We start from the raw sequence: 23,381 nt of genomic DNA on the forward strand, positions 1-23,381 counted from the left end.
GATTTATTGAGAGAACACTTCGGTGAGCAGATAATTTCAGGTTTTGAGTCATTCCCTGGGACACCAAGATCCTGTAATAATACACATTTCAACTTTTTCCTATGGGAATATGTAAAGTCTTAAGTCTATGCGGAAAATCCCGCTTCGGTTCTGGCCTTGGAGCAAATCACCAGGCGTGTCAATCGACAGTTACCAGTCGAAATGCTCGAAAGAGTCATCGAAAAGTGTACTTAGCCGACGTAGCTAACCTTTTAAAAATAATCTTCAAATAAATGTTAAAGAATGTTCTTTCGAATGATAATAAACAATCCTCAATAAATTTAAAGTTTCTGTATTTTTTCTTTTAAAAAGTATGGAAGCTCGAAATGAATCATCCTTTATAATTAAAATCATCAACTTTTCCAATAGACCACTTGATACAATTTCACATAATAAAATTTAAATCATTCAGCGGTGCTTAATTAGTTATTTTATTAATTGCATTGCCGTTAATTTTTCAGCTTTTGCCGAGTTTTTGTTTGCACTTTTTGTGCTTTTGAGCGTTACTGCATTATGTACCACTTTTTTTATAATATTTTTTGTATTCGGTTTGTACTTTTTGTCTTAAAATATTGTTTTCGCATAAAGCGCTCCCTTGGCTTCGGTAAACTGTTTATGTTTATGTAATAGCATTTTAATTAAATCTGTTTAAATTGTATCGGCTTAGTAATGGCATTGGCTTTGTTTTTGAATACCAGCTGCTGCATTGGAAATATGATTGCCATGTTAAAATCGCAGTTAATGTATTGTAAATTTATTAAACAAAAGGGTAGGTTTATTTACAGGATGTAATTTGTGCGGCGTCAAGTATTTTGTAATGCAGATTTTAATTTAAATATTCGGCTGGAAGCCAATTACACTTAACTCTCGACAGCGACCGTAATCTGAATGTGTATTGAAGATAAGCTCGTCAGAATACAGCACTTTCTAGTTGCCTAAATCCAGATCTGGAGATAGCGTCGCCTGATGGTGCTGGTTGAAAAACTTTTAGAAAAGCAAAACAAATAACAAATTTTAACTAGTTTTCAAATAATTAGTACGTAACTAGTCTCAATATATACATCTTCGAGAATGTAATTTTATATAACTTAACAAGAAAATAAAATAATTTTCAAAAAACTTCTAAGTTTGATGATATTTTTCAATATGAAATCTAGAAATTTTCTGAGTATTTTGATGATTCTAATTAAATTTGTGCCTCCTAAGTTTACCCTATAATAGTCAAAGAAATCTAATAAACCGTTCTCAAGATAGGACAAAGTTAACTTGAGATCTCAACACAACGCCATGCACATTTGATATTTCCAACTGCTTATAGCTATATATTCTCTGCGAAATTTTGATTTTCACTTTCTAACAACTTTTTGTATACAAGTTGAGCATATAATTTATATAATGGTAAAAAAATTAAAAATAAATGAAAACAAACAATAGCTTCGCCTGATACCATCGTACAGAGCAACCTCTAATGCGATTACATCAATTATAACATTATGAAATTGGTTTCGGTTACCTTTCAATGGCGGTTAATCATGTTCATCTAAGTTTACTCTATTATGGAGGCACCCTTACAAGCGAACAACAAAAGAAACACGCTTCAAGAAAATTGTCTGAAGAAAAGTAATTAAAGTCCATTGTTCGGAACGCAAAAGGTTTTTTTTTGGCTTCCAAGCAGGCGTTTGTGTTTCGGACATCAATTATACGAAAATTTGCCAGCATTTCGTTTGAGAAAATAATAGGCTGCCTCAAAACTCTCAACGAAATGTACAGCGCAAATAAACTAGCAACAACAACAACAATAATGAAAAAAAAGCTATGGCCGTCGAGCAAATCGGGTGAACACAACAACAGAAGAGCCCAAACGAAATGGCCGAATTGACTGAACTTAACCGCGGAAACGGCCAAACAAAGATTGTCACAGGCAGATAAACGCACACACACACACGCATACACAAACGCTTTAATGGCGGCACAATAGCGCAGCTGTTGGTAAAATTTTGTTAGTCGCTACCGCTGTTGTTGTTGTTGTTGTTATTATTATTATAGCAGTGAGCTGCATTTTGGACAGGAAAGATCCTGCGATACATAAGTGAAATTCTGCGCCGTCGTTCGCATTTCAACGCAACAACAAGAACAACAACCATGCGCATATGTGATGATACCTACGTACATATGTATGTATGTATGCATGTGCGTGTGGCTATGTCGCTCAGCAATGCTTGCACAATTTCGTAGCAGCGGGCGGAAGGTAAAAACAGCCAGGAAGACAGTTTTTCAATGTGTGTGCGTATGTGTTTAGTATACATTCATTTCCATGACTATACTTCCCGGCCAGGTAGCTGCTGGCACGGTTGGCCTTTAACAGCGATGCTCTCCGCCGATAATGGCTTGCTGTGAATTTGGAACAATTGTATCGCTGCCGTCGCCACAACGCAACACTGCGCACCTAATGTATTTACAAGCATTTTGTTAAACACATATCTACGTATGAGTGCATGTGTGTGTGTGTTTGCTGAAATTTGGGCAGCCAAAACATTTATTTCCATGAAAACTAGTAAATTATGCCATTCCGAAATTTCGACTATGGCAATAATTCAAATTCAGGTCATAGACCCACAAGCATATAGATATGTATGTACATATATATGTATGTATGTACGTATATAAACATAAGCATGGCTATAGAATGTCAGGCGAGTACACAAAAATGCATTTGATTATGAAGCAGCGCGTTTGAATGAGAACATTAGTATTTATGTCTATGCAAGCATGTATATTAGAGCGGATCGATTTTTATCCTTAAAAAAGTATATGCGGGAAATGTTCTACAGATTATTCTGAACAACTTTGCCTAAGAGACCGAGGGTTTTAAACGGATTGTGAGCCAGTGATTTTTAAATCTGAATAATCCACAAAAGACGGACCCCTCAATCTGCGCCAACTACCGTGAGATAAGCCTCCTCAACCTCGCGTATGAGGTTCTATGTAGGGTATTGTGTGGAAGACTGAAGCTCACCGTCTAGATCCGGCAAATCTACAATCGACCAGATATTTACTATGCGTCAAGTCTTGGCAAAGAGCTGTGAAAGGATAGTCGACACACACCACCTCTTCGTCGATTTTAAAGTCGCCGTGGACAACATAAAAGGGAACTGTCTCTATGCTACTATATTTGAACTTGGTACTCCCTTTGAAATCCAAAGCAGAATCACCTGCCAACAGCCTGCCTAATATTTTTGGCTCCCTGCAAACCAATCCGCTCTAATATATATCATACATACATAACATATTAAATGCATATGAGACCATACTAGACTGTGCTGTTTCCGTGAAAAATAGCATATTTATAAATATAATATTATTTTTAATATGTATAATCAAAATTTATTAAATAATTTCCATTGTGCCGCAGTTTCGTGGAGTTGCAGTGCTTTTTAGTCGAAATCGAATTTGTGGCATACTCCAGGGACTGCACTGCTCACACATTCATACATACTCACACATACATAAGCACGAAATTTGAATATTCATAGCAGGCGCACTGTTGAAGCCAGAAAATTGAGCAGATTTAATTTGGGTTTATTGGTTGCGAGAGTCTTGACATGAAGAAATAAATTAATTCGGTTCCTTTCTTGGAATATTGGTATGTTTTACATTTATGTAATATGTACAGTACATACGAGGTGTGTTCAAAAAGTGTCGCGAATTTTGAAATTTGAATACGGAGAAGCTACCTTGGACCGAAGCAACATTGATCGGTGGTACAAAATGTTCTCAGAAGGCCGAGAAGATGTGACAAAAATTGGCTTTTGCTCCACGGTAACGTCCTTGCTCACACATCGTTGCTTGTGCGCGACTTTTTGACCAAAAACAACACAGTAATGATGCCGCAGCCACCGTATTCCCCAGATCTGGCCCCCTGTGACGTTTTCTTGTTCCCTAAACTGAAGAGGCCCATGAAAGNGCCAAAAACAACACACTAATGATGCCGCAGCCACCGTATTCCCCAGATCTGGCTCCCTGTGACTTTTTCTTGCTGCCTAAACTGAAGAGACCCATGAAAGGACGACGTTACGCTTTTCTTGACGAGATAAAGACGGCATCGAAGGAGGATCTAAAGAAGAAAAAAAATGATTTTTTGAAGTGCTTCGAAGATTGGAAAACCCGTTGGCACAAGTGTATAATATCTCATGGGGATTACTTTGAAGGAGACAAAATAGATATTCATGAATAAATAAATAATTTTTGAAAAAAAAAAAATCGTTATATTTTTCGAACACACCTCGTATGTATGTATATCAACAAATGCATGTATGTAAATTTTATTACTATTTGCGAAATATTAGCAACTGCAATTCAGCTGATTAATTTTTAACCCACAGTAAGTCTTAAGAGAGTTTGAGCTTTTATTGAGAGAAACAGTTATGCAACTAATTACTTGGATAGTCACCATAATATTTGGTGGTTTTGTAACATATATATGTAATATCAATTATTTGTATTAGTTATGAATAATGTTATATAAATACCAATAATTGATGTAAGAAGTGTAATTCTTAGATTGCATTATACCTCAGCATAAGGCATTGCTATAATCATATCATACTTATTCTGCGCCGTCACAGAATCATACCTAAAGTGCTATTCACATAAGGTTATATAATAATTTAAACTTACACATATTTACTAATACTAAGATATGCTTCGAAAATTGCGGCATGGCATCTTAATAATTTAATTGACGCATAACTAAATCATTAACTAGATTTAGATCGAAGATCAGTTAGTCTACCTTCATTAGTATCAAAATCATTCATTAGGCGCTAAAACTGGTTCTAACTTTCATATGTAGAAATCAAGTGCTGAAATTTGAAAATATTGTATGCTTGCTTGGTATAAAACCCACAAGAGAGAAATAAACTAATTTTTGAAAACTATTGGTTGGCAAAAGACCTCGCGTTTGTCAAACAATTCTTCACGAATCACCCACCAGGCAACTCAAACGAGAACTGAACGTCTCAAAAGAACAAAGGTTTCAAAATATTACGAATCCTCGACGTGCTGGATTAGTTGATTCGACTAAGAAGTATCGTGTTTTTTAAATAGTGGCAAAATAGTGAAGCCCTTCCAAGATCAAATGAAATAAAATTAATTATTTCAAACATGTCTTCGAAAAAGTGTTTCATAGTCGGAAATTGTATAAAAATGTACTACTATGCCTTAACACCACGCAAAGAAACCGCAGATGAATCCGATATATGTTTGTATGTATGGACGGATGATCTAGATATAGCAGATGTATACTATGATCCGAAATGAATGATTTCTTCGTAAATTGAATCATTGTCTTAGGCAATAGCCCATGCTACAGTTCCTGAAGATATATCGTCCAAAGAAAAATATTTCCATACAAGCACTTTTAACGGTCGTTCAACATTGGATACTATCGATGTCTCAAAAACTGAGGTACTAGTTCGTATTTATAGAGACGAGCAAACAGACGGGTGTGTTTAAATCGACTAAATTCATCATGCTGATTATTTATTGAACACATATGTATTGGTTTTGAATGATGTCAATGTTAGACTTGTACCTCTTGGAAAAGAGATGCTTGAGCACCCTACAATAATCCAACACTAGTGACGAGACGTTGGTTTAAAAATGTGGCTGTCCAAAATCTACCAAAAGGCGGTGCATAAATGAGCCAAATGCGGAAGAAACAGACTTCGTTGAAGACATTGAAGTTCTGAGGGCTGGACTAGCCAAGACTTTCATATTAAGTATTTTTCGAAATACTAATTTTTTGCTAACTCTAGACGAAAATTTTAATCCATAAACTATAGCAAATGATAATTTTTAGAAATTTCCAATTTGTTTTATATTTCCGTTTTGAATATAAATTAACATTTGATAAGCAAAAAGTCGTTGCGGTTAAATAAAGATGTGAAAATGCCGTTAGGTTGGCAACCTTGTACCAGCTTTTACTTAAGTGAATGCATTACTGAACTTTTTTCTACTACTTTCTGCATACCAATTTTGAAATTTCAATTTATTTACGAGCAAATTTTAATAAAAAGTGAATCAGGTGGCAACTCTTTCGACAGAAAAATTATTCAATTTTTCACTTTGTAAGTTTTACAAGTATGAATATGTTGTGGACAAAAACAAAATTCAAAATATTTAAATTTGTTACAACAACTAAACCTTTAAATTGATCAAAATAAAAGTGAAAGTTGATGATATCGACTTAAAACCGTTTTACTGGCATAACAAAAAGCGTTCCAGCTTTTACAGAAATAATCTAATAATCTTAAAAAGTTTATTACACAAAAGTAATTTTGTAAGCCAATTTCCAAAGCTCAGCGCTTAACGAATGCATTGTTGGTTATTACAATTCTTTAGCAACTTAATTTTCGATAACAAATTGTAAGTTTATATATAGATGTGTACATATGTATGTATATATAATATTTAAGTTATATCAACATTGTAGCGCTTTGTAGACTCTAAGTAAGCATAAAAATACGCTTTTTCAACCATTTTACCGCTCAATTACGGTTGCCGGCGACCGTTACGAAAATGCCAGCAATTTGTTGTTAGCGATTGCGATCAATTACAACAAGAAAATGTAAATTACAACAATGATAAGTAAAGGCAGTTTCGAAAAAAAATAAATAAATAAATATAAACAACAGCAACAACAAGAGGTTGTTTATCACACAGCAAAAAGGGCGTAAAGCAAAATTGAAAATCAATAAATTAACTTTGCGCAGCAGGGCGATTGGAAATAAATAAATTTATGGGCATTACGACACTTGATAATGCAACATGCGCTCAAGTGCATGTATGTGTGTGTGTGTGGGCGCGTAAAATTTCGGTAAGCTGATATGCCCCAAACAAATGCACACGCTTCAAAATAACTGTAGGGAAAATTGTATGTATTTTACATGTATGTATGTATGTATGTTTGTTTGTTTGTGTGTCCGCATAATGGCAGCAGTAATTGACTGAAATTATCAATTACAAGGCGCACAAGTGAGGCATTAACAATTTGCTGCTGTAACGGATTTTTTATTGCTCTTTTCTTCACTGTCTTTGCGGACACAATTGCCGTTGCAGCATATTTTTCAAAAATGTGGTCATTTTTATACCCTGAACAAGGTACATTAAGTTTGTCACGAAGAGTGACATCCTTAGCCGATTATGTCATGTTCGTGTGTATATACGCGAAGTAGTCGCTCAGTTTGTTACATATGTATATATCGTTCGAAAATTTTGTACACATACCTTTTTACTCAGGAAGATGCCCATTTGTCGAAACCACCAATATCATAGCACTACAGCATATAGCTGTCATACAAACTGAACGGTCGAAATCGAGTCATCATATGGAAAACTTTTCCATTTGCAGAGAAATCTTCACGAAATTTTACACAAATTATCATCAAAGACAACGGCATAGTCTTTGAACAAATTTTTGGTAACGGAGCACTATAAAATATAGCTGCCATACAAAGTGATCCACAAAAATCAAGTTCCAGTATGGAAAACTGTTTTAATTGGCAAGTTATCCTGAGGAAATTTCGCGTAAATTCTTTCCTGAGGAAAAGATACAATCTCCGAACAAATTTCTCAGTTCGGATAACTACATATATCATATAGCTGTCATACAAACTGATCGATCGAAAACTTATATGAAAAACTCCTTATATGAAAAACTTTTTTAGTTAACGAAATATCTTCACGAAATTTGGCATAAATTATTTTCTAAGCCAACGACACAATTTCCAAATAAATTTCTCAGATCGGACCACTATAGCATATAGCTGCCATACAAAGTGACCCGCTAAAATCAAGTCCTCTTATGAAAAACTTCTTTATTTGACGAGCTATCCTCACGAAATCAGACATAGATTATTTTCTAAGATAACGGTACAAAATTTTTCAGATCGGACCACTATAGCATATAGCTGCCATATAAATTAATCGAAAATAAACAAATTTTTGTATGAATTTTTTTCTTATTTGTGAAGGGTATTATTATTGTTCGATTTTCAAAATTATACAATTTTTGTTTGTTGAACTTTTTTTTTTTTGGTCTGTTGCAAGACATTTATCGTATATTGACACTGCGGACAAATTCCAATGTTCACACTGCTTGTTCATCACTACAGTTATTTATAAGTACAAATATGTACATATATCTATTCGCATTTCATGTCATATTTATTTATACATGTGAATATGAAAATGCATGTACATATATATGTGTGTGTGTGTGTAGTTGTACAGTTGAGAGATACGCATTGATGGTGAGGCAGCATTCTTGCGGCCGATAAGAGTCAAAGCAAGGATAGGAGCATGTACATGGAGCGGCACAAGGATATGAGCTATACATACATATATTTATAAATATAAGTGTGTTTGTGTGTCAGAAAGTGCGTAAAGAGAGCAGCAACCCCGCGCACTATCTCCCCACCGCCGCACATGTGTACACTTACTGCAGTCTAGGGTCTCCCCTCACTAGCGTAAATGGGAACTGCAGCAAAAAAGTACAAAATAACAACAACAACAAGTGTCAAAGTGACATGCAGTCAATATTTTCCTTGGAATTCACTAAGTGTCACTTTGCTGCCTGTCATCGTTAAATTGATTTTATCCGTCCCTCGTCACCCCCCAACACAACCGCCATATGCGCCTAGTAAGCAGACAGTCTTACCGCAAGCGCTTAGTGACTGCTACTATGAAGCGCCGCGCACACACATGTCATTAAATTTTGTTGTTGCGTTAAACTTTAAGTACATTTTGGGGTGTATCTCCAACTGGATACCAAATGTAGACTGCTCATATCTCGCCATTATACATATGTAGGTATGCATGTACGCTCGATAAAAAATGTATCTCGAAAAAATGCGCGCCAAACATTTGGTGTTAATGTGTTTTTTTTTTCGTCAAATTCTCGAGCGTGCGTTTGATTTCTTGAATTTCCCATCGCAAAGGTGAAATTTTATTTCATTATTATTTTTTATTTTTTTAACTTAGCTTTATTCGCTCGTGTCATTTAAGCGCGCATTCTTCTCGCTTTAGTCACAAGAAAAATCTCATTTTATATATTTTTTATTTGATTAGATTTTCATTGTGCGCCACTTTTTTCAAGCTACTTCTGCGCATTTTCGTTTTTTATTTTATTTGTTCATCATTTTTATTTTAGCGTTATTTTTTCGTTTGCTGACAGCTCTCAAACTTGTGCCATTTTCTAACACTTTCGCAAGTCTTTTCGCAATTTTCGCTACTGTCACGTCTTTGGTGCGCACCTTTCCAGCCATTTCTCTTCACCTTACGCTTTCTTCGACAATTCACATTAACTTTTTCTATAAGTTTCTTCAATGTGTTTGACGCTTCTCAGTCTATTCTTTCTTCAGTTTTTTTTTAATGTGTGAAAATGTGAGAATTTTTTAATTACAAGCAAAATAAAAGTTATATTTGCTGTTTTAATTAACGCTGAGTTAGAAATTTTAGTTAACGGTTTGAGTATCCACATGAGTAAAGAGAGTAATAAGATAAAATATTAATTTCAAATAAATATGAAAGACTAAAGTAAGTGATAAGAAAAAGTTAAAGTGTCGACTTTATACTGTGCCCAAAAACTAAGGTGACATTGTATTTATTTTGAAAATTCTTTATTTATTCTTCCAAATCAATTTCATCCCCTTCAAAGTAATCCCCTCCCGATGCAATGCACTTATGCCAATGGATTTTCCAATCTTCCAAACACTAGTTGTAGCCACTTTCCGGTATGGCCTTCAGTTCCGTCTTCGCTGCGGCTTGAATCTCTTCTATCGTATAAAAACGGTGTCCCCGGAGYGGTCTTTTGAGCTKGGTGAACAGCCAGAAGTCGCACGGCGCCAGATCAGGTGAATACGGTGATTGCGGAACGATATGGGTTGAGTTTTTGGCGATATGATCACGAATTACGAGGGCAGTATGGGATGCTGCATTATCGTGGTGTAAAAACCAAGAATTGTCTTTCTACAATTCTGGCATTTTTAGGCGGATAGCGTTACGCAAACGACGCATAACGTTCAAATAATATTCCTTGTTGACTGTTTGACCGGTTGGAAGGAATTCATAATGCACAACACCACGATAATCGAAGAAAACAGTCAACATGACCTTGATTTTTGAGCGACTTTGGCGGGACTTTTTTGGTCTCGGCTCTCTTTTGGCACGATATTCGCTCGATTGATCGGTTGTTTCGGCATCTTAAGCATAGATACAAGTCTCATCGCCAGTTGTAATGCATTTCATGACACAATGGTAGTCGGAAAGCATCATTTCGCACACTTCAACGCGACGCCTTTTTTCCAAAAAATTCAATGTTTTCGGTACCAGTCGAGATTTGACGCGCTTGAGGCCCRAARCATCCTTCAAAATGGTATTGGCTGAGCCTTTCGATATGCCAACTTCATTAGCAAGGTCTCTAATTGTTAATCGACGGTTTTTCAACACCAACAAATCTTTAATTTGTTGAGCGTAAGCTTCGTCGGTTGATTTTGATGGTCGCCCTGGACGCTTTTCGTCTTCGACACGTTCACGGCCGGCTTGGAACTCACTATACCACTTGTAAACATTTTTTTTTAGACATAGCCTCATCAGCAAAGGCTTTCTGCAACATCCTCAACGTATCCGTAGCAAAAAATTGATTCCGTAAACAAAATTTAATGCAAATTCTTTACTCAACAAATTTCGACATCGCAAAAMMSRAAAACTCACTTTTAGCAGCTCACAAAACAACACGTATCTCAAACACTAATGAATATTTTGACATGAAATTTGACATAAATGTGACCGACAGTACTACCAACCTAAAAACATAATTCTCCAAATCCTTCGACGCGCGCAGTTTAAATTCAAAATATCATCTTTTTTGGGCACAGTAGTATGTACATTTATGTAGGTGTGCATACATATATAATTTTATTAAAAAATGATTATATTTTTATATGATCGATTATATATTTAAAAAAAAATACTAAAAAATTCGGTAATTAATTGAAAATATTTTGCGGAATGCAAAAAAATATTAGGAAAATAAATTTTAACATAAATTATGTGATCGATTAAGTGGTCACAAAATACAATAATACAAAATTTCCAAGCTCTGAATATTAAAAAAAAAATTACTTAAAAATTAATTGGCGCTAGTACCGAAATATCACAAACTTTTCGAACTCGGAATTATTCAGTGCTACTTCTATGCATTTAGTAGTTAAGTGAATTCAAACAGCTTTCCCAGAAGATCCAACAATCCCAATTCTTTTTATACTTTGGACCGGAGATGTTAAGTTTGTAACGGTCAGAAGGACTCATCGGAGAATCTAAATGGGTGAAAATAAATGCAAACCACAATAACATGCCAGCTTGAGACAACTCACGCATTGAAAAAAGTATTTCTACTTGAATCGCCCATTATAAAATATACATATGTGACCTGGTCTACGGAAAGGGGCTTAGGTATCAAAAAATCCATTGTCACTTTTTAGTTGATTCGGATGGAAGATGAGATGCTTTTTTTTAACAGCTGTTTCCCAGAAAACTAGTCTTCGCACGTTAGGTTCCTTTTCGTAGACCAGGTCACATATTATCATATATCTGTCTGTATATACGCGCCAGTTTAGGAGATATCGATCTGAAATTTTCCACAAGTTCTTTTCTATCTAAGAAAGGGCTCATGTATGGAAAAAATTTTCATTTGATATCTTCTCGATTTTTGTTATGGGTTATTGTCCAAGGTAACGGTGCAGTTGTTTAGATCGAATCAGTCTCGCATATGTAACTGCCATACATACCAATTGCTCAAAATAAAGTTTGAGGTTTGCCGTCTTAAGACTAAAAATTGCCTGAATCGGACCAAAACTGCTCAAGCCCCTAAGGACTTAATATGTGGAGCCAGTGCTTATAGTTGACTGTTGACCGAAAATCCTGGTAAAAACTTCAATTTTATAATTGAAATTCAGAAGTAATCCTTTCCTGAAGGAACTATGCGTCAATTGGTTGAAACGGGTCGATACTTCTCTTAGCCCCCATATACCTTATACATATGTATAAGGTTTTTCTAACTTCCGGTTGACTTTATACAGGTACACCATAAATGGGATAATAAATGAGCTACCTCAATTAAGTGGAGAGCGTGTGTTTCTTATAACGGTGCATATTTGTGATTAGAATGAATAAAATCAGGTGCAAAATCATCCTAGAACCCAAAATTCCTTGGCTTTAATTATTGCAAGTTATAAAAGTATGAAATATTCGATTATACCCGTACTTAGTACTTTCCTTACTTTTTGTTTAAATTTTTTGGCGCTGGCCATTTGGAATAACTCTACAGCTTATCTTATCTTTAATTGATAAATCGTTTTGATTTTTATCAGCCAAAATATTTGTATATTCATGGAACTGAAACGGAAAGCTCATACAACGGTTGTTAAACAGATTTTTCAGAATACGATATTTAGTTGAAATTTCCAGGATATTTTCTATATGAATAATCATAGAATAATTTCAATATATATAGTTATTTCGTTAGAAAGTATTTTAAACTACATAATTTCTGACAGATATTTTCACCACTGTTACCATGTAACTATAAGCAAAACTGACTGTTCCACGGATCTGTGTCGCTTCTGTAAGCAAAGAGCAGAGTGCTCAAAACATATAGTCTTGGATTCCCTCGAATACAGAAAAGAAGTGATAGGGCTATGGGGCAATAATCTCTTCAACCAATGCCACTTTACGGTCAGGTTCAAAGGTTGAATTTTTGATAGGTGATCGCCAAAAACTGAGTGTACCATTGTGTAGTGAAGTGGAATGCGCTTTACTATGAAATACTTATGTCAGTGGTTCCAGTCAAAGGACTCAAAAACAAAATTATACTGCATTTATGTAAATATTTTAGAGAAAAGTTAATATTTAAAAAGGAAATTGTTATAGTTTTATGTAAATATAGTATAATCCKTACGTCAAAAAAGAAGAAGAAGTAAAAAAGAATCATGAATATTTGGAAGGCACGGTAATAAATCATTGGCTACCTTACAAACAGAGGAACCAAAAGGTTTTAAGTCAACTTGGATAGGATAATGGATTATTTTTATGAATACTTTTCATGACAGAAATACATAGTGGAAGGTTTGTCATTATCTGTCGAAGGTGCCACTAATTTGCAAAGTAGGATTTAGTCTTTGTTGGAGAAAAAATTATTCTACACAAATTCGAATTAATTTGTTGTTTTTTTTAATTACTATTTAAATTATTTTAAAATTTGGTTTGTATGTATTTTTTTATTCAATTCACAATACTTTGCAATTTTTCTCAGTGATACAATAACCCAAATAATCACACACCGTCAGACAACGGGTACCCGCATACTCTAGATTTGTGCAGACATTAGCTTTCAGGCGAAATTCCGCGATGAGAACGCTAATGCAGCGCACACACACCTCCCCCGTTGTATATACTTATGTATATATACATATACGAGGTGTGTTCAAAAAGTATCGCGAATTTTTAATTTTTGGTACTCATGTCTCTCACTTATGCCGACAAGCTCGGCCATTTTGAATGATCATTTAATTGTTGACAGCTGCTTTGCTTGCACATGTTTTACATCGTCTTCGATTTTTACCTATTCAAAAAAAATGGATCAAAGAACCTGTATCAAATTTTTTGTGAAAAACGAAATTACAAAATGTTCTCAGAAGGCCGAGAAGATGTGATAAAAATTGGCCTTTGCACCACGATAACGCCCCTGCTCACTCATCGTTGTTTGTGCGCGACTTTTTAGCCAAAAACAACACACTAATGATGCCGCAGCCACCGTATTCCCCAGATCTGGCCCCTGTGATTTGTTCCTCTTCCCTAAACTGAAGAGGCCAATGAAAGGACGACGTTACGCTTCTCTTGACGAGATAAAGACGGCATCGAAGGAAGAGCTGAAGAAGATAAAAAAAAAAATGCTTTTTTGAAGTGCTTCGAGGGTTGGAAAAACCGTTGGCACAAGTGTATAATATCTCATGGGGATTACTTTGAAGAGGACAAAATAGGTATTCATGAATAAATAAATAATTTTTGAAAAAACACAAAATTCGCGATACTTTTTGAACACACCTCGTATATGTACATATGTATAAATTATGCAGATAGGTGCCTATGTTGCAAGTATTTCTAAGTAGCATCCCGCAATCAATTTTTTTTTTCAAGCCACCACAAATCGCATTTTCGCTGATAACACGGAATAAAATCAATAGCGGCAAGCGAAAAAAAAGTGCAGCACAAACAAGAAACGCAGAGGAGCAAAAAAAAAAAAGAAAACGACTATAACAAAACGAAAGAAAATTAAATTGGTTGAAAAAGACTTCCTCACATGCGGGCCGGCAACGAATCGGGCCAAAGATTGATAACGCTAGCAAAAGTTTCAAACGAAAAAAAATTCGGAAAAAAAGAATTGAATTGAGAAGCGTGTTTGTTTGTGCGCGATATGCTGGTTGTTTGCACCAATATATACATATGTATTTTAAGTATGAGTAGGTATGAATGTATTCTATACCTTCTGCACTGCGCCGTGTGTTCTACTTGCGCTTCAGTGTACTTAGAGATACATACAAAAATACATACATATCCACAAAAGTCTATCGCTTAGATACTCACGCTGGCGGGCGTGATAAGACGCTACACCGCGGCATCGGAACCAGCACCGGCTTGCTTTGTCGTTGTTGCTGGCTTCTTATTCAGCACTTACGAGCCTCGGGGCAAAAGAGGTGCGGCGGATATTTAATGTAAAGTTGATAACCGATAATAAAAGAGAATACGAAGAACGAATGAACCAACAAATGAGCAAATCATGACGGCAAAACGTTCTGGCTGCCAAGCCGTGCCGTGCGTTGCCGTTACTCAAGTACAAGTTAAATAAAAAGTGAATGTGCGAGCAAATATTAAATTATTATATGTACACCTGCAACATTGTTGTTGCTGCCATAGTTGCCGGTGTTTGTGTGCACAAAAAGGGGATTGCACGCCTTACCTTGGCGGTTAGCTTCGCGGTGTAATGGCTTTGGCAACCATCAAGTATTAAAAAGGAAATATTTCCGAATGCGCGTATCTTCGATTGGAGTTTGTTTTTACTGAGAAATTCACTGCTCGATTATGAAAAAAATATATATATTTATAGTATGTGATAAATACATATCTACGTACACATATTTGTTGTTTTTGTGAATATATCACTTGTATTTAATAGCAATCATATTTTATACCAGTTCACATACACGCAAAAAAGAAATCGATTGACAAAAATCATAATAATTTTTTTTTATAAAAGCAACACCTTATTTCATAACACCACATAATAATAATTTCATCCTTTTCGCATTGAGATGGTCTAAAAATATTAAAATTTTTTTCTTTTTAATCACATTGAATAAAGAAGGTTTTGGAAGACGATAAGATAAAAGAAAATGAATTTTCGATTTGAAATTATGAGTTGGAAAATATATTAATATGCATTAAAAGACTTGACCACTTTCGTTTGATCGAATTAAATTAAAAAAAGTTGATGAGTCGAAAAAAATCCCTCAATCTACAAAGGAAAAAAAATGGTTTAGCAAATTTTAAGCTACGTAGAAATGAGGAAAGAACTGGTATAAGTCTCATATACTTCCATTAAAATGTTGAAATGGAATAGATAGTAGAAATATCCGAAAAACCTTAGAGAGCATCGAAAGGAACTACAACTGGTATAACTTATATTAAAAGGTATAATTAAAAAAGAGGTGTTAGCAACAGGTTATTTACAAAAATATTTTAGTTGCGACGAAATAAACAATTGGTATAATTAATATAAATTGGTATAACTCACGAAACGAACATAAACTGATTGAAATCAGATAAAGTGGTATAATCAGATGGATATTTAATAGAAATATACCATTTTGGTTTGGCTGTGTTGAAAAATAAAAACAGTTGATAAGTCAAGGATAAAAAAAATACAAAACTGAAATGTATTACTATTTAATAATACCTATTATTTTAATATTTTCGCGCAACCCATTTTTTTTTGCAATAGTAAGCAACCAAATGACCCAAACCGAAATTTTAAAACAAAGAAATTGTAAACTTATATAAACCTAATTAAAGAAGCTAAGAAAGCAACATAATCTATTTAAGACCAATTTTAATCAGTTGAATTGTTAACTGGTATAACTCTCATATACTTTCAGAAACGGGTAGAAAAAGAATAGAAAGTGAGAATATGCAAAAATATTTGGAGGACAGTGAAACGAACAACAACTGGTATAATTTATATAAACTGGTATAACTTATATCAGATGTTGTAATTAAAAGAAGAGTGAATAACAAATTATACCCACAAACGAATCGAACAACTGGTATAATTCTCACAAACTGGTATAAATGTCATAAAATAATATATACAAAATATAAACACTATCATGTTTTCAATTAGAAAAAAATTTTTGCGAAGAAAAAATTAGGAGCGTCTAAAAATCTCTTATATAAATAACGCGACTGGCTTGAAAAAATATTGCACTTTAAAAATCACAGAAACTACAAGATCTGGATATATAGATAAGTCGTTTTTTCTGTATTATTAAACCTAACTTATATACCCTGAAATTATATGTATCACCCTAATATAAAAGTTGAATTGGAAACTCATTTTGAAATAAAGCAAAGACTAATATTATTCAGAAAATATTTTGCAGAAAAAGAATATTGTAAACGAATGGCTCACCCTAATTATGCCTATAAGAAGTCAACGCAAATTTCCCCTCAAGGCTGAAGGCTGTAATCGGTTAATTAGCCATTTTAATCGGCAAAATGACTCCTTTTTCCGGGAATACAAATATTACATACACACATAGGCGTATATTTAATAAAGTACTTATATCCATAAATAAGCATTTTTTCCAAAGAATTATTTATATTTCCACATTTTACGACCACTGCATGCAAACACCTACGGGCACCGCCGTGGGACACATTATTTATTATACTGCACTTTATTCTATTTAATTTTTTGGATTTTTTTTTTTTTGTTTTGTGTAGCACAGATAATCAACCTTTTTCATCATGCTGTGTCAATAATAAATATTTAACATTTGCAGTGATAAAATCGTGTTAAGTAAATATTAATGGTCGTTGGACGGAAATGTGATTTTTGCTGATAATAGATATCAATTGATAACTGGATATGAAAAGCTTCGATTTTGTTTTTTGAAAGGCTTAAATGCATTGCGGACATTTTAGTGAAAAAGAAAAAATGTAATGCTTTCAACCATTTTGAAGTTTCGTATCAAACTTAAACAAAAAACGTTCATAAATAATTTGTTGTGATGGGTTATATAAATCTGTCAATATGATATTTATCAATTGCATTTGCATATTTTGCCCCTGATATGAAATCAAATATTTAGCTACAAATATAGATATAAATAATGAATAAGTAATATACGGATGCGTAATAGGTATAAAACTTGAGAGCAGTTACGATGGTTCATCCTAGTGAAACGATATGATTATTATACACACAAGCAATGAGTATTGTGATATATGAAATCTAGTATCAAGTTTTACTATGGGGAAAAAATTCACACATACATGAATCACTTCACCCCTTCATGACCCAAGAGTATCTTAAAACTAAATGAAAAAGTCATTGTGTGGCCTAGCATATGTGTAAAAGAGCATGGCAGTTACAACATTCAAGAATACAACACACCATGCCACTTTTCGAATAAACTTATTGCAAACAAAAATCGGCATATTTTCCAAATTACTAGATTTGAAAACCCCGATATATTTCTGTGAGGATATTTGAAAACGTCAGCATTACATCAACAGCCCTCAGATATTACGAGAGCTCAACGAAATCAAATAATTTCTATATTGCTCGAGTTACTCAAAGAAGTAAATGAAAATGCTACAAAAGTTTAAAATTAAGCTGAACCATATGATTAATGCTGTATTCAAAGAATAACGAAATAATATGTATTAAAAGATAAGCTGAAAAAAAGGTTTTGTGTATGAAAGTGCATTTTGGGATCATTTTTCTTAAGAAACTATAATAAAATTATTAAAAATTCGTCATTTTGTTGTGCAAATATAAAAAAAAGTTTCGTTCCCCAAAGTTTTTCAAATTGTATTCACAATAAAAAAGGATATTCAAATGAACCCAGGGTCATCTAGAACCAGTTGACAAATACAGAAAATACTAAAAAGTAGGTGCTAAGAGCGAGATTTGTAATATTACATTTATTTTATGCGGAAATAGGAACTATTCGAAACACATCCTCTAAGCGAACTTTAGATGAGCTTATGGCACTCTGTCTATACCTGAGGATATGGAGTTCTGGCAACACAAAGAATGTGTCTACAACTCTAGAAGTGTGATTTTCGGGCTTCGGGGATCAGTTTTAATAACGACCACAACAGAATGGCTGCTGCAGTGGGATCTACTGCGGTGAGCTAGATCTGATGCGACTCCTTAAGCTGCGGTAATACTGTAGTATTTTCCAGGCAGAAGTCCAAGTTCCAAGTCAGAAGAGCTGCTGAAATAGCTAATAATGCAGGAAAAGTCATAAATAATATCAGTATATGTAGAGGTCGGCTATCGACGTCAATTAAAGCAATTTGACAGATATAGTGGTTGCTGGACATTCCAGGAAACAAAATAGCAGATAACATTGCCGAAAGAGCCATCCCCTACCGAACCAGTTCAGGAAATACGGGCCTTTCAATATGTACGAATAAGAACTCACCTTTTTCCGGCTCTTAAAAATTATTAATACATTTTTATAAATATATATTTTTTTAAATATTTTTGCATTAGCGAAATTCATAAAAATTAAAAAACGGTAACTTGTTACTCACCACAAGCAAACAACCTGTTGTCTCGCTGCACATTCACATATGCATATGTATGTTTGTATGTGTGTGTATATAATCTGCACAAATATTGCTCATACAAGCCACCACTTAACGAATTTATTTTCCAACGAATTTAAAATTTTGCTTAAATCCACAAAAATGCAATCGATCCCGAGTAACTGTTGGTTTAACCTTAAGCACACAAGCACCAGTATACACCATATACATATGTATGTATGTGAGTGTGTGTATTTATATATTCACACCGCTTAAATAACACGTTTCTGTAAGCACTTTATGGAGAATTCTTTGTTTTTTGCTTTTGTTGCAATAAAGACGAATTGCGCGTTCAACCAGACAATTGGAGAGATTTCGCATTAAAGGTGTCAAGAATTGCTGGAAAAGAAAAAGGAAAGAGAAAAATACATATTTTAATTAACACCTGTTGGAATGGTGGCATGTTGTTGTTTTAGGTTATATATTAAAGTATTTAAATAAGCTTACGTATATGTACATATATGTTTATAGTATGGAGAGCAAGTAAATACGTGATAGTACGAAAAAGAACTCAAGACTTGCTAAAATATTAAGAAAAAGAATACTAATACAAAAACCAAAAAGGAATTGCATTCGAGTCCGCGACTGCAGCAACAGATTGGAAAGCCAGACAAATTTGGTCGTACAATTCTTTAAAGTGTCTTCATGTGTTGGAGGCACAGGCAATGGCTTGGAGATTGAAGTGATTGACCAGCCGAAAAAGGAAAAGGCATAGCGCTAACGAAGAATGCATTGAAGAGAAGAGCCAAGCAAAACAAAAACATGGGCAAAACAATAAAGAAGAAGTATGAATGTACACATACATGAGTGTGTGTGTGTGTGCGAAGACAATCTAAGTGGATGGTGGTATACAATCTCGAGATTGCAGGAGTAGACGACGAAGAAACCGTCGTTAAAAAAGCAAGCAGAGATACAGGCGGCGAAGAAGCTGCAGCAACATTATGGGTACAGCAACCACCAAAGAACTCAACAACAACAACAACAGCAACAACTAACATTGAAACGGCAGTAGTAGAAGACGAAGCAGCAGGAGTTTATGGACACAAAGGCGCAAGACACAAGAAAAAGAAGCAGAAGAATATGCAATCAAGTGGTGGCTTCTATGTGTATGTTGAGAATGCGTGTGTGTGTGTGTGTGTGTTTGCAACCGAAGGAATTAGTTGAAGAAGCGGCAGAGTGGTTGAAATAAAGTGCACAAAGCAAGAAACGCGTTAAGAACACAACGAAAAAAGACATAAAAGAAGCAGTGGTAAAAAAAAATTAAAGTGAATGCTAGAAAGGTGAACGAGAAAAAACAACAACAACAACTTAGTGTCTTGTTTGGGTGAAAACGCGCGGGTGCAGGCAACTGCTGCGCATAAATAATGCCAGCAGATGAGTGTGGTTTTTGTTGTCATTATTATTATTATTGTTGTTTTTGTTTTTGTATGCTTGACAAAGCAGCCTGGTAGACCATACATAAATGCTTACACAGGCATACATATGTATATGAAGTTAAGCGAGTGGACAAAGCGAGGAACGACAGCCAGTCAGCCTGCCACGCAGCAGAGGTAAGACAACAACAACGACAACAACAACCATAAATCCGCAAAGCCAGGCAACTACTTGCATTAAATGACAACACTTGGAAAGGCTACATCTGAAGAATGACAGCAGCAGAGCATAGAGCTAAGAAAAGAAACGGAGCAGCAGAGCAACAACAAGAACAACAACAACGTGATAGTAGTAAGCGCGAAGGTAGCGCAAAGCAAGCAAGAACTGACGTTGTTGCTACTGCTTTTTAAAATAACAATAAAAATGATAATAAAAAAATGAAAACAACAAAATTAAATATAAAAAAAATATAAATAAAAAGAAAAAACAAAAAGGAAAAAAAATTGAAGAAGAAAAGAAATTTAGAATGAAAAATAGAAGAAGAAGCATAAAAGGGGGAAAATAATGAAGTGCAGCAGAACAAATACAACACAAATCAGCAAAGTGAGTATGAGATAAAGGTAATAAATAGCAGCAAAATCACTGACAATAACAACAACAAAAAGAAGGGCATCGACTGCGGTTGCACTGAAGCTATGTTACCCCACAGAGGTGCATTACTTATGAGATAAAACGGTATTAAAATATCTTTATGTTGATTTTGTTCGGTCAGTTTGTATGACATCTATTTGCTATAGTGGTCCGAGATCTGAGCAATACTTTTTGGGATTGTATCGTTGCTTTAGATAATAATCTGAGTCAAATTTCGTGAATATATCTGGTCAAATAAAAAAGTTTTTCTTACAAAGACTTGAGAAGGATCGGCCAGTTGTATGGCAGCTAAATGGTAGAGTAATACGATCTACGGACTGCCTTCAGAGATTACACCCTTACTTTAATTTAGACATTGATCGGACAGTTTGTATGACAGCCTTGTGCTTTAGAGATCCGATGTCGTCGATGCCTAGAAGTGATAATTTTCTTGGAGGAAAGGACCTGGTAAAATTTCAGAAAATTTTAATGGACCGAATTAACATCTGCGATTTTTTTTTGCTGAAACGAAATGAAATGGAATAATTTCTGAAGCGAAAGGTAACAGGAAACGAAATGTGGATCAAATACGACAATAATGTGCGAAAAACATCATGGTCCAAGCGTGGTGAAGCTCAACAAATGGTCGCAAAGCCAGGATTGACGAGGAATCGAAAGATTATGTTGAGTGTTTGGTGGGATTGGAAAGGAATTATAAACTATAAGCTGTTCCATTCAGGTCAAACGATTGATTCTTAATTTTACTGGCAACAACTGATATGATTGAAGCAAGCAATCGAAAAAACGGCCAGAACTGATCAACAGAAAGTGCTTCGTCTGCCATCAGGACACCGCTAGACCTGTGTGTGTCTTTGATGACTTGGCAAAAACTAAGAGAGCTTCGCTGGGAAGCTTTGAAGCATCCATCTTATGCCTTAACCTTGCACCATCGAACTACCAATCATTTCAGTCAATGCAGAACTCCTTGAATGAAGTAAAGTTGGCTTCAAGATAAAATTATGAAAATTACTTATCGCAGTCTTTCGAGGAGAAACCAGAAAAGACTGACGGAATAATACTTCTAGCGGAGAAATGGCAAAAAGTGGTTAATCAAAATGGTACTTATTGTATTTGGTTTATTAAAGTTCATTATAAATATAAAAAAATAAGTTGATGTTTGATTAGAAATAGGAAAATACTTTTTCGATTACCCTATATATCCCGTTAAGGGTATAAAAACATAAAGAATTACACATAGAAATACACACACACAGACATTCAAAAATGCATAAATAAAAGTGCAGATGAAAACAAGCACAAGGAGGAGACACAAAAACAAATAAAAATACAACAACAACGGTAGCAAAAGCACAATAAGCAGCACAGCAGCGTCCGTGCTTCTATAAACACACATATGTACATACAAACAATTACACATGTGTGTACATATGTGCACTGTGTTTTCAAAAACAAGTTTTGGCGGCGGCGCTTTGTTGTTTATTTCATTTTAATTTATAGATATTTTAGCTCATTGCGTGCGTTTTTATTGCAATGCTGCTTTGCTTTGCTTTGGTTTTGCACAGCGCCAAAGTTTTTGGCAGCATTTTTGGCGTTATTGTTGTTGCTGTACTTGTTTGCAAGCTGGACAGTCGTTTTTGCGAAGCCGCCCGTTTGAGATTTCGTTAGTTTTGCACTTTTCTTTTGTTTATTTGAGTTTATTTTGAATGTGTTTTTCATTTGCTTTTGGTTTGGTTGCCCCAATGAGGCGTCGCTTAAATCTTTTGCGGATTGAATTGTGTGAGCTGGCTGCTGATGACGCTTCAAAACTGGTTTGCGCCTGCTTCCGAATAACTCATCCAGCAAGCTAGCGGCGAGTGTTCGAACAAATGGGGGATGTTGGACAGTAAAGACAGTAACGGATAAGTGTTGGAGTACCGCGCGGTGGTGAGCAAAGGTAAGCGCGTGGGCTGCAGTCCAGGCACATTTTGTTTTGCGTATTTCGCTGGAGGTGTGCTTTAGTTTTGAAACGTTGGAGTAATTTCTCAGTTGTTTGCATTTGCAGCGGTTCGGTAATGAATTGATAGTTGATTCGTCAGTTGTTTTGTCATTATGACTCATGCGTTCATTTATATAACATTTTATATAAAATGTTTATTTGATTTAGTTTTTGTTTTGTTTTTATGTTTGTAATTTATATTATTTATTTTGAATGCAATTTTTTTTTGTTTGTTACGTATAAAATATTTAAAAAATTTTAATTCTTTCTTTATAAAATTGTTTATGAACTAAATAATGCACCCTTTTGATATTATAAATATAATAATTTTATTTATTTATTTTTA

General features: G+C 34.7%; 1 protein-coding gene across 1 annotated transcript in view; it reads right to left on the reverse strand.

Annotated features, from left to right (window-relative positions):
• Positions 1 to 23,381, reverse strand: part of LOC108965131 — a 269,251-nt gene that overhangs the window by 239,551 nt on the left and 6,319 nt on the right. The window contains exon 2 of the mRNA XM_018927350.1: positions 18,982 to 19,374. The gene's annotated coding sequence lies outside the window, so the exon portion shown is untranslated. The remainder of the gene's footprint in view (positions 1 to 18,981; positions 19,375 to 23,381) is intronic.

The sequence above is a fragment of the Bactrocera latifrons genome, unplaced genomic scaffold, assembly GCF_001853355.1.
Source record: "Bactrocera latifrons isolate USDA-ARS-PBARC rearing strain unplaced genomic scaffold, ASM185335v1 scaffold_134, whole genome shotgun sequence".
In the NCBI taxonomy this organism is placed as follows: domain Eukaryota; kingdom Metazoa; phylum Arthropoda; class Insecta; order Diptera; family Tephritidae; genus Bactrocera; species Bactrocera latifrons.